This window comes from Salmo salar, chromosome ssa10 (assembly GCF_905237065.1).
Source record: "Salmo salar chromosome ssa10, Ssal_v3.1, whole genome shotgun sequence".
Classification (NCBI taxonomy): Eukaryota; Metazoa; Chordata; class Actinopteri; order Salmoniformes; family Salmonidae; genus Salmo; species Salmo salar.
In genome coordinates this window covers 70,768,518-70,779,851 of record NC_059451.1, presented here as the reverse complement: position 1 = coordinate 70,779,851, position 11,334 = coordinate 70,768,518, and positions in this window count along the sequence as shown.

Genomic DNA, 11,334 nt, shown 5'->3' with positions numbered 1-11,334 from the left:
GCAATAGCAATTTTTCAAGCAATAATTTTGCTAGGAGTGTCTAGACTTTCTTTTTTCAAAGTACAATCCACATTATTACAAAAAATCCGATTTAGCATCATTTGATTTTAGTAGCTTATTTCGTTTAACATACTTTGAAGTACATACTAATTTCGTCACATTTATGTGGTAAAAAGGGGCAGTACATCAACATTTGAAATGTACTGAATTTTATTGAGAGAAAAAAGCGATTCATCCATTGATCCTAAGAGACATTACCAAAAATGTGGCTCAGTTTCCATTCTTTACCTACTCCACAGCCAGCTTTAGTGCCACTAGTAGTGAACCATCAGGAGCGGTAGGGTCTATGGCAGGATGCTTAAAACATTATACCCAAATCCCCAGTCGCTTCAAACCAAATGTTATAGCAACCCAAATACCACAACAAGTTGCACATATAGAATATTGGAGGATATTATCGAAATTCTGGTATTTATATACTGAACAACAATCTAAACGCAACATGCAATAATTTCAAGTGAGTTAGAATTCATATAAGGAAATCAGTCCATTGAAATAAATTCATTAGGCCCTAATCTATGGATTTCACATGGCTGGACAGGGGCGCAGCCATGGTGGGCCTGGGAGGGTATAGGTCCACCCACTGGGGAGCCAGACTGTATATCTAGTCAAAATCACTGATACATGTCCCCCTCCACCTTCTGAGGATATGTATAATTTAATAGTATGTCTCCAGAGAAACCTGGATTATAATATATGCTTTTTAAAATATTTACCCTAGAAAAACTACTTTTCTGAGAATTACACACTAATACAGCTCTCTATGTATATTCAGTTGTATCAACTTTGTCTACCATTGGCAGATTTTTATATGCACAAAAATAAGATAATTTTGGTTTTGCAGACAGTCATACGATCAGGTCAAAATCACTGATACAGGTCTCCCTCCACCCTCTGGTGGTATGGATAACTTGTCATTATGTCTCCAGGGAACCCTAGATTAAAATAAAGGTCCTATTTATCAAATTGCTATAGATGGAATTAGGTGTTTTTGTTTGGCGTCAAAATGACCCCAGTATGAGGGTTAATAAAATGCTTCTTTGCACATAATTGATTAACGGGAAAATAATGAGAAACTCTCATATATTATTGAATACTATTACAAATATTATAACAAACAAAAATATTTACTGTAAATAGTGATTATTATAATGTCGATATTAATAGTTTAGACAATAAACTGTAAGAGCTCCCCCTTTCTGATGGCAGAGTAGGCCTATGTAATATCTTTATGTGTACCTCTTAAAAATAATAGTGCTTAGGTTTAGAGAATACTGTATAAATGTAAGTTTTATGTTTTTCAATTTGTTTTTAATTCTATTCACAAAAAGTCTTCAAAGATGGTTGCATTGCTTTATTGTCTAATTCTATAGGTTAAGACGAATTTGCCCAAGAATATCAATACAGAAAGAAAACAATATAGAATAATATAATGCTCTATATGCATTTTGAGATTTTATTTCATGTACATGTTTTATTTGCAGAATATATAACAGGGGATGAAAAGGAATAAAACAAATTGGTTGAATAATACATTCTATAAGAATAATTGTATGATTTTTCCCCCATTTATTAAAAACACGTTCTAAAAAACAAAATAAGGACCTCCCAAGTTTTCCATCTCGACAATGCATCATATCAGTTAAGAGGTTACAATTAGTGCCTCATGTTTTCTTTGCCTGTGATTAACCCTATCCTGGGCTGTGCCCTGCATGCTGTGTGGTGCAGAATTCGCTTCATTAGCAGCTATCAAGGGGAGGCTCCATCTCTGATGATGAATCCCAGACCTCCAGAGGCCTTGATACGGAGCAAAACAACAGCTAACACCCCAGCACCAGTTCAGCCAAAAGGGGGGAGAGGGCGGAAACTTGTGCCCTGCCCTCCCTCCCTGTACTAATCTGAATTTCTCCCCAATGATGGACCCTGGTCCTGCCCATAGAGATAGATTGACGACTCTAGTGCCCAAAAGCCTGTTTTAGCATGGCCAGTGCCATTAAGGACTTTCACCATTTTGAAGTAGTCAACTTCCTATGGGTTAAGGAAGGATCACATGATTCCATCCAGGTCACCAGGGGGATCAGACAGTTAATTATACTTGTGAGGAAACATTCCATAACCGCATGTGGCAGTAAGTCGCCAACCATGGCTTTATACCTGTTCAACCAACACACAATAGGTGGCAGTGTGAACCCTTTCAGTTTGTTTGACAACTCATAGTAGTAGTAGTAGAAGAAGAAAATGGACTACTTAAAAATGGAAAGGGCCTCAATGGAGGCCAGGCTCTCACAAACACCATAATAGGACAGATACAATGATGTAAGTCTATGGTCCTGCATCAAATCCCTCAGGTGTCGGGGAAAATGTTTTGCACAGAGCTCTGCCTGGCCCGCTCTATCTCTGCAATCTCTGACGCAAGCGTGGGTGCTCATCGCAAACTGCCCTATTTACTCAATTAAAGAAGAATGTCACAGAATGTTATAGAAACATGCAGTCGAATAAAACGCTTCGGAGAAGGAGTGGATATTTAATTAAAAGGGGAGATTAGTCTAGGTTTTCAGCATCAGAGAAGTGGGGGGCCTTGTTTTAGTGTGTGAGACCCCGTTGGAGGCTGTCCGTTGATATATTAAACAGTGTTCCTCTCCTCAGAAGTGTGGAGCTAGCTTGTGTCTCCACGAGCATACCGTTTCCTGACTTTGTGTGGGAACACAATTAGGGAAAGGCCGGGCTCTCTGGGGGGGTGGGGGGGGGCTCTGGAAATATTTGGTTCTTTTGTAATCATTGACCCAATGTTGTTTCTTACAGCCAGGGCTATAAATAGACACCAGGGCCTCTTTCGTTTTTCCCTCCCTAGCTTTCTATCAAACTTGGCAGGGATGCAAAATATTAGCACTCCTTAGTAACTGCTGCAGTGATGTTATATCTCGGTGTGAAAACCTTGCTAGTTGAGGAAAGGAGTCGGTGTTATAGTGATATGATATAATACTTGTGGAATGTTACAACTCCTCAGTTATTCTTGCTGTTAATTCATTACCTATTTTCTCTATTTGGTTTGATGTGCTGTTTATGTTACGGTTTATGTTGCTGTTCATATTAGGAATGGTCATATTCTCCCAGTGGTGTGAGATATTACTCAAGAAACATAAAACCACATTCTACTGCAGTTGAAACTTTACACATAAACTTTACACAAATGTTGCACAAAAACTCGTACACATTCTGTAATAACCTTTACACAAATGTTACACAACATTTCAAATTCATGACATCAGTTTCACTAGGATTACTGTTATGAAATGCCTAAATTAAGTCAATACATTATATTCAATGCAAAAAAAGTTGGTGTTAAAGCTGCAATGGATAAATTGTAGAAAGTCACAGACAGACATATACTGTACATTTACAGACAGACAGACAACTCTCTCTCTTTTCTAATCCCTTCCTCTCCCTATCTCTCTCTCTAACTCCTCTTTATCCTCTCCTCCTTCTCTTCTCTCTCCCTCCCTCTTATTTCACCCCTCTTCCCACCTCTCCCCATCTCTCTCTCTCCTCTGTCCTCTATCCCCCTCCTTCCTTCACCCTCTCCCCACCTTCCTCAATCTCCCCCTTCTCTCATTCTCCCGCAATGGGTAAATTGATGAAAGACTCAGACAGACAGGCAGGCAGACTCTAATCTCAACCCTAAACCTACCCTAACCCTAGCTTCATGTCCAAATTCTGGCTCAACCCTAACCCTAGCCATAGGTTAAGTGTTGAGTTTGGAGTTAGAGATGAGCTGGGATGTGGACAATAATTTAGGTTTAGTGTTATAGCTAGGGTTGAGCCAAGATGTGAAGATGAAGCGAGGGTTGAGGTTTAGGGTTGAACCAGGAGTGGATGTGAAGCTAGGGTTATGGTTATGGTTATGGTTAGGTTTAAGAGGGTTTCTGTTTGTGCTGGTATCAAGCCTTGGGTTGCACGGGCCTATTGCAACTTCCTGCTCTGGTTAGTGTTGAGTCTTAGGTGAGGGTTGAGCCGGAATGTGGATTTGAAGCTAGGAACAGGGTTAAGGCTAGGTTTAGGGTTGACCCGGGATGCGGGCATGAAGCTAGAGACATCGGCAGAACGATTGAGGCTAGAAATAATTCACGTATTAAATATTTTAGCAGACACTCTGGATGAACGCAAACCTACACGTCACCATGTGAAATTAACTCTTCACAGTGAAAACTTGGTCCCACAGCGAACATTCTTCCATAGAAAAGCATTACCTACAACCCTTACATAACCCTTACGCCCGTGAACTCCATTGAGCTAGCTAACCATCCTTCCACAAACCCATCGTGACCTTATAGGCTGCCATGTGTTGAGGTTCAGCTTCCTGTGGCAAAAGGAAGTGGCTTAATTCGTCCTCAACATGGTCCTTCATTCTCTCCCTGCAGTTACACAAAAACACTGGCTTCCATCCTCTGTAGAATAGTCAATTCTTAATGTAAAGACAGAGCATCGTTAAAAAGTGTCCCCGGGAGGCTGTACGTTGAATTAAGGGTCATGGGGGCGATTTGGATGGGTTGAAAAGGTTGAATCTTCCCAAATTATATATAGAGTTGAAGTCGGAAGTTTACATACACTTAGGTTGGAGTCATTAAAACTCCTTTTTCAACCACTCCACAAATATCTTGTTAACGAAGGTTTTGGCAAGTCGGTTAGGACATCTACTTTGTGCATGACACAAGTAATTTTTCCAACAATTGTTTACAGACAGATTATTTCACTTAGAATTCACTATATCACAATTCCAGTGGGTCAGAAGTTTACATACACTAAGTTGACTGTCCCTTTAAACAGCTTGGAAAATTCTAGAAAATTATGTCATGGTTTTAGAAGCTTCTGATAGGCTAATTGACATCATTTGAGTCAATTGGAGGAGTACCTGTGGATGTATTTCAAGGCCTACCTTCAAACGCAGTGACTCTTTGCTTGACATAATGGGAAAATCAAAAGAAATCAGCCAAGACCTCAGAAAAATAATTGTAGACCTCCACAAGTCTGGTTCATCCTTGGGAGCAATTTCCAAACGCCTGAAGGTACCACGTTCATCTGTACAAACAATAGTACGCAAGTATAAACACCATGGGACCACGCAGCCGTCATACCGCTTGTCACGCCCTGACCTGAGAGAGATGTTTTATTTCTCTATTTTGTTAGGTCAGGGTGTGGGGTGGGCATTCTATGTGTTGTATTTATTTGTTTTGGCCGAGTATGGTTCCTAATCAGAGGCAGCTGTCTATCGTTGTCTCTGATTGGGAATCATACTTAGGCAGCCCTTTTTTCCCTCCTTCTGTGTGGGATCTTGTTTTTGTACAGCTCAGTAAGCCAGCAGAACGTGACATTCGTTTTTTGTTATTTATTATTTTGATTTAGTGTTCTGAGTTAAATAAAATAGAAATATGAACACTTACCATGCTGCACCTTGTTTTTCTCTGTACGACGATCGTCACAGAAGATCCCACCACAAAAAGACCAAGCAGCGTGGTCCGGAGCAATGGACCTGGGAAGACATCCTGGACGGAAAAGGATCCTGGACGTGGGAGGAGATCCAGGTTGGATGGCATCGCCTCCCATGGGAACAGGTGGAGGCAGCGAGAGCACGAGACGAGGAACTAGCACGGCAACGACGGAAGCACGAGAGGCAGCCCCCAATTATTCTTTGGGGGGCTCACGGGGAGATTGGCAGGGTTTCAGGGTGGAGACCTGAGCCAACTGGGGAGCGAGTGACTGAGCAAGCACCATGTTATGCGGTGATGCGCACGGTGTTGCCAGTGCGCATTCACAGCCCGGTGCGCTCTGTGCCAGCGTCCCGCATTTGCAGGGCTAGAGTTAGCATTCAGCCAGGAAGGGTGGTGTCAGCTCAGCGCTCCTGGTCTCCAGTTCGCCTCCTCGGTCCAGGATATCCTGCGCCGGCTCCGCGCACTGTGTCGCCAGTGCGCATTCACAACCCAGTGCGTCCTGTGAAAGCTCCCCGCATTTGCCGGGCGAAAGTAAGCATCCAGCCAGGACGGGTTGTGCCAGCTCTATGCTCGAGACCTCCAGTGCGCCTCCACGGCCCAGTATATCCTGTTCCTGCTCCTCGCACTCGCCCTGAGGTGCGTGTTACCAGTCTGGCGCCACCTGTGCCAGCCCCACGCATCAGGCCTCCAGTGCGCCTTCCCAGTCCAGAGCTTCCGGCGATGTCCCCCAGTCTGGACCCTCCAGCGACGTTCCCCAGTCCGGTGAGACCTGTTCCGGCTCCACGTAAGAAGCCTCCAGTGATGATCCATGGTCCGAAGCCTCCAGTGATGATCCATGGCACGAAGCCTCCAGTGATAATCCATGGCCCCGGAGCCTCCAGTGATAATCCATGGCAAAAAGCCTGTAGGGATGAGCCATGGCCCGGAGCCTGTAGGGATGATCCATGGCACGAAGCCTCCAGTGATAATCCATGGCCCGGAGCCTCCAGTGGTGATCCATGGCGCAGAGCCTGCAGCAACGGTCTCCTGAGACGGCCCACAGTCCGGAACCTCCTGAGACGGCCCGCAGTCCGGAACCTCCTGACACGGCCCGCAGTCCGGAACCTCCTGAGACGGCCCGCAGTCCGGAACCTCCTGCGACGGTCCGCAGTCCAGAGTCTCCAGCGGCGGTCCGCAGTCCAGAGTCTCCAGCGGCGGTCCGCAGTCCAGAGTCTCCAGCGGCGGTCCGCAGTCCAGAGTCTCCAGCGGCGGTCCGCAGTCCAGAGTCCCCAGCGGCGGTCCGCAGTCCAGAGTCCCCAGCGGCGGTCCGCAGTCCAGAGTCCCCAGCGGCGGTCCGCAGTCCAGTCTCCAGCGGCGGTCCGTAGTCCAGAGTCTCCAGCGGCGGTCCGCAGTCCAGAGTCTCCAGCGGCGGTCCGCAGCCCAGAGCCTCCAGCGGCGGCCCGCAGCCCAGATCCTGCAGCGGCGGCCCGCAGCCCAGAGCCTCCAGCGGCAGCCGGCAGCCCAGAGCCTCCGGCAATGATCTACGGTCTGGTTCCTCCAACAACGATCCACGGTCCGGTGGCACAAAAGCGGAGGGATCAGTGGGCGGAGCGGGGGGCTACGCCCCGAACCGGAGTTGCCACCAAGGGTAGATGCCCACCCGGACCCTCCCCTATAGGTTCAGGTCCGCACCTTTGGGGGGGGTACTGTCACGCCCTGACCTGAGAGAGACATTTTATTTCTCTATTTTGTTAGGTCAGGGTGTGGGGTGGGCATTCTATGTGTTGTATTTCTTTGTTTTGGCCTTAGTATGGTTCCTAATCAGAGGCAGCTGTCTATCGTTGTCTCTGATTGTGAATCATACTTAGGCAGCCCCTTTTCCCTCCTTCTGTGTGGGATCTTGTTTTTGTACAGCTCAGTAAGCCTGCAGAACGTGACATTCGTTTTTCGTTGTTTATTATTTTGATTTAGTGTTCTGAGTTTAATAAAATAGAAATATGAACACTTACCACGCTGCACCTTGGTCTTCTCCTTACGACAATCGTCACACCGCTCAGGAAGTAGACGCGTTCTGTCTCCTAGAGATTAACGTACTTTGGTGCGAAAGATGTGGAGGAAACAGGTAACAAAGTATCTATATCCACAGTAAAAAGAGTCCTATATTGACATAACCTGAAAGGCCGCTCAGCAAGGAAGAAGCCACTGCTCCAAAACCACCATAAAAATTCCAGACTACAGTTTGCAACTGCACATGGGTACAAAGATCATACTTTTTGGAGAAATGTCCTCTGGTCTGAGTAAACAAAAATAGAATTGTTTGGCCATGATGACCATCGCTAGGTTTGGAGGAAAAAGGGTGAGGCTTGCAAGCCGAAGGACACCATCCCAATCATGAAGCATGGCGGGGCAGCATCATGTTGTGGGGGTGCTTTGCTGCAAGAGGGACTGGTGCACTTCACAAAATAGATGACATCATGAAGAGGGAGAATTATGTGGATATATTGAAGCAACATCAGTCAGGAAGGTAAAGCTTGGTCGCAAATGGGTCTTCCAAATGGACAATGACCCCAAGTATACTTCCAAATTTGTGGCAAAATGGCTTAAGGACAACAATGTCAAGGTATTGGAGTGGCCATCACAAAGCCCTGAGCTCAATCCTATAGAAAATGTGTGGGCAGAACTGAAAAAGTGTGTGTGAGCAAGGAGGCCTACAAACCTGACTCCATTACACCAGCTCTGTCAGGAGGAATGGGCCAAAATTCACCCAATGTATTGTGGGAAGCTTGTGGAAGGCTACCGAAAACATTTGACCCAAGTTAAACAATTTAAAGGCAATGCTACCAAGTACTAATTGAGTGTATGTAAACTTCAGACCCACTGGGAATGTGATGAAAGAAATAAAAGCTGAAATAAATCACTGTCTACTATTATTCTGACATTTCACATTCTTAAAATAAAGTGGTGATCCTAACTGACCTAAGACAGGGAATTTTTACTATAATTAAATGTCAGGAATTTTGAAAAATGGAGTTTAAGTGTATTTGGCTAAGGTGCATGTAAACTTCTGACTTCAACTGGAGTTGTGCCTGGAGGACCATCATGACATGGTGTATCACATTTGACGTCAAGCGGCCCAAAAACATTTTTAACCTCCATTATACAGTTCAAGAAACTAAAGAGCCTTGTTAAAATGAATTCTGAAGGTGTTGGTGACTATTTTTTTTTATTGACTTGAAACTGTCAGCCTGTCTGTTTACCCGTTGCAGCTTTATCAACAACTTTTTTGGCTTGAATGCAATGTATTATCATATGCATCACCCCTTATAACCCCACCTCGACGTAGACACAATTTCTAGACATCAGTCAGGTTTGAGGTCAATTCGGATTTTAATTCAATTCAGCCCATGAATTGAAATTCTAATTGGCCACACTCCACAGGAAGCAGAATTTGAAGGAAGCAGAATTTAATTCAAATAAATTAAACTGAGACATGAAACATGAGTCTCAAACATTTTGCCAAAAGCATCTGCCACTTATTAATGCAACGAATAGACACCATTTAAAATTAGCTTGATTATAATAAAAAAATGTCAAACAGTATATTATTTGTATTTTTGCCATGATATGTTAGGCTGCTCCCTTGCATTCTGGAGTGTTTCATCTAATGCATTCTGAGAAATGTATTTTCCCCCTAATATTTAATAACATGTAAGTGAAGTACAAATTATTAGAGACCTACAAATTTATCTTAGAATATTTCCAGACCACTGTAATTATAAAACATTTTTTTAGGAGGATGTGTTTTAAAAATGAAATGTTTCCAGAACATGTTAAACATAGTATTGGTAACCATACATTGTCAAAATAAACATGTAAATAATGAGGTATGAAATAAATGAACAATTTGAATTTTATTGAATTTTATTGAATACTTTCTTTAATAAAAATTCTGCTTCATGTGGGGTGTGGCAAATTCAATAAAAATTCAAGAATTGGAATTAAAAACAAATACGCAACTCAATTCAGAATTGACCCCAACCCTGGGGTCAGTAGCAGTGTAATGTATTGACCTAGACCAGGGCTAATTAACTATATTATTACGGGGGCCAGATGTAAAAAAAAAGAAAAAAAGGGGGACAGACTATTTCCACATGCGATATATATATATTAAAAAAAATATCAAAAACCACACAGCCTCCAAAAAAAAGCACTTTTCTTAAAATGAAATGTTGCCAAAAGTAATGAGGAGAGAAGTGCTTGTCATTTTTGCACTGAACATTGGACTTTGGCAGGATTTTTTTTTCAGATCTTTTGTCAGAATTGTTCAAAGGGCCTATATAAATTAATGAACGAGCCAGATCAGGCCCACGGGCCGCCAGTTGAATAGCCCTGACCTAGACACTTATCTCCTCCCATTGAATGCAATGTATTAATTTAAGTATCATGTCCATGAGGCCTTTCTCTAGGCATCAATAGTGTGAGGCTTATCTTCACCCCATTGAATGGAAGGTATTCACTTAGGTGTTATGTCCGTGAAGGCTTTCTCTAGAATTCCACAGTGTGACGCTAATCTCCCCCCATTGAATGCAATGTATTCACATAAGCATCATATTCCTTCATCCATATCTGTGATGTGGTAAGGTTGGACACAGGCACAGAGAAGAAACCAGACGAGGAATCAGTGGTTAAGGATAAACATAATACTTTACTGAGAAACGGTAAGCTAAGGATCACAGTATCACTGGGAAAACAACAAACACTAAGTCTCGAAAACTCACCCAGGAGACAAAAGCACACGGAAAACAATGTCCAGTTAATTTAGAGGAGTGTCCACAATGCAGGAGCTGGGGATGATGGGCTCAGAGTCCCTGTCCTCGTTAGAGACATCATGTTGGCGGGACAGGGCGTCTGCTTTCTGATTCTTGGATCCCGGGCAATAGGCTAGTGTGAAGTTGAACCTGTTAAAGAACAGAGCCCACCTAGCCTGGCGAGCGTTCAACCTCTTGGCTTCTTGAATGGAGACCAAGTTCTTATGGTCCGTCCAGATCACGAAAGGATGAGGTGCCAGTGTCTTCACCCCTCAAGGCCCCACTTAACTGCCAAGAGCTCCCAGTTGCCTACATCGTAGTTGCGTTCTGTTGGCGAGAACTGCTTGGAGAGAAAGGCACATTGGTGCAGTTTCTTGCCCCACTCATTCTGCTGTGAAAGGACTGGCCCTGCTCCGGTGTCTGAGGCGTCCAACTCTACCACGAAGGGACAGGTAGGATCAGGATGTGTCTGGAGGTGAAATGTCCCTTGAGCTCCCCGAATGCCCTGTCAGCCTCGGGGTCCAGCAAAAGATGGTTCTGGGACTTGTGGGTTAGGGCCGTGAGAGGTGCTGCCACCTCACCAAAGTTTGGTATAAAATGCCTGTAAAAATTGGCAAACCCGAGGAACCGCTGGACTTGAGAAGCGGAACGGGGCCAGTCAGTGACCGCCCTCACCTTTACAGGGTCCATTTGGATGCCGGCTGTAGAGATGTGGCCCAGGAAAGAAATGTAGAGGAGGAAATGTAACATGCCTCCAGCGACTCCCGGATGTAATTGTCCATGATTGCTGCTTCAGGGGTCGAGAGGGAGTACAGACGGCCCCAGGGAGAGGTGGAGCCGGGTAGGAGTTCTATGGCACAGTCGTATGGACGATGAGGAGGGAGGGTGGCGGATTACCTCTTACCGAAGGCCTCCCGGAGGTCGAAGTACTCAGTGGAGAGAGCGGAAAAGTTTTGGTCTTCAATGGATGCCGGGGAACACGGCAAGTCTCGTGGTGGGGG